We start from the raw sequence: 1,791 nt of genomic DNA on the forward strand, positions 1-1,791 counted from the left end.
CAGAGGATTGAACTATACCCTGTCTGTACTGTACATAGAAAATCTTTGTAGATAAAAGCAAGGCTTGTTAAATGATATGAGGGTAAGATTTTAAATATACCAAATGTAACATTCTTAGTTGCCTTTAGTTTCAGAGGCTTGTAAGACTTCCTCATGAACATCATAACAGGCCTTGCTTTTGTCGTATTTTGTGGCTGAAAAAGCAGCCTTGCTTCTTCAGATATTGTAGTTATTTGGATGTATAATAGTTTAGCAAGATGTTACTTTTGTAAGACATCAGATGTTCAAAAAAAGTGCATCCGAACTTGTACTAAATACTGCAGTGTCCCTTTATAAAAAGTCAGACTAAAACTGACAGTTGTACAGCAAAGCCTGACATTTGGATATTTTGAAGTTTTTTCATAAATCATAGAAATTAGTATATGGCTGTAGTTTAGCTTTTTAGGTAAAAGGTATGTTTCATTAGTGCATTTCTTACTGCTGATCACTGCAAAAATGTGAATCAGCTTTCCATTTCTTATGCAGGTCATGATAACTTGTAGAATAGAGTACAATCATTTGTGCTATGTTTTTAATTTTCTAAAGCACCTTGATGACAGTGAGTGTTCAGTGGTGAAGCATCCTCTATTGAATCACCCTCAAAATTTTTTGCCAAGTCCTAAATTGATAGCTTAAAGTCAAAAGTGAAATTATAGTTTAATTAGGACTTGGTATAAAGAAATCCCTTTTCCCCTTCCCCAAAGGGATACTGCAGTTATATCACATACCCAATAGGCACCATGACGAAGATCAGAGCTTATACTTAAGGTTTTATACACACCAGTTTCCCCAGTAAATGCAAATTTAACAAGAAAATTAGACATGTCATATGTTCAAAATGCTCATGGCAAACAATCATTTTGCATTCCTGCAAATAAAATTGTTTTATACTGTAAGCTGGAGGCGAGTGTAACTTATTTTTGTAATAAAGTTTTTATTTTTTTTATGTGTCATTAATATAAATGTGTGTTAGTGTAGAAATATTCTGGTTTAAAAACTTAGAAATGCACACATTTCAGTATGTTTATTTGTACTTACATAATTTTAGATAGTGGTTGCCAATAGCCTGTATGTTTCACATTAATTGGTTTTTTATGTTATCTTAATAAACCATTTTAGTATGTTGTATGTCAGTTACTGGGATAGCTGGGACATAGAGTGTAATTTAAAATTTGTCAATAAGTATTCATTGGAATATATGTAAATGTGCCTTGCCGGTTATTGAAACATTACCTACAAAATGAGTATGGGGTGACAAAAATTAGTTCCTGGTGCTTAATGAAACTTTTTGCCACTGATTTTATATATTACCCCGTGCTTTTTTAAAGTACATCTCTCAAATCTTAGTGTAAGTTTGAGGGCTACACAAAACATTTACATTTCATTCTAACATAAAATGAGTAATAGGTTGTGGAAAGTGGGTAAACTAAATGTAGCCTTCAGTAAAATTGAATCTCAGTGTAATCCTTGGTGCTGGCACTTCCCAGGTCCAAGGAGTTAAATGATCCCATCAAAGAGGTCATTGCCATGCCTATTGGCACTTTACTGTCATACCCTTTTTAAGGGACACTGTCAAGGTGTTTAAGTTAATTCTCAGAATTATTTGTTGGGATTTTAGAACAGGTTTGTTTGACTTAAGTAAGAACTGCATTGTCAAAGTTGAAAGATGAACATTTTTGTGAGTTCACAAATGTGTTCTTAAGAAAATATTAAAATATGGAGCTGTGGGTTTCCAAGACTATTTGGCATTCT

At 33.0% G+C, this 1,791-nt stretch overlaps 1 protein-coding gene across 5 annotated transcripts in view; it reads left to right on the forward strand.

Annotated features, from left to right (window-relative positions):
* LOC120862757 (synaptotagmin binding cytoplasmic RNA interacting protein) overlaps positions 1 to 1,172 on the forward strand; it is a 27,112-nt gene extending 25,940 nt beyond the window's left edge. For 2 of the 5 annotated variants that reach the window (XM_040238852.1, XM_040238851.1), the window contains exon 12: positions 1 to 983. This exon is cut by the window's left edge and continues 671 nt beyond it. The gene's annotated coding sequence lies outside the window, so the exon portion shown is untranslated. The other 3 variants (XM_040238850.1, XM_040238857.1, XM_040238853.1) reach the window with 2 other exon arrangements.
* Positions 1,173 to 1,791: the final 619 nt, after the last annotated feature.

The sequence above is a fragment of the Oryx dammah genome, unplaced genomic scaffold (assembly GCF_014754425.2).
Source record: "Oryx dammah isolate SB20612 unplaced genomic scaffold, SCBI_Odam_1.1 HiC_scaffold_4, whole genome shotgun sequence".
Classification (NCBI taxonomy): domain Eukaryota; kingdom Metazoa; phylum Chordata; class Mammalia; order Artiodactyla; family Bovidae; genus Oryx; species Oryx dammah.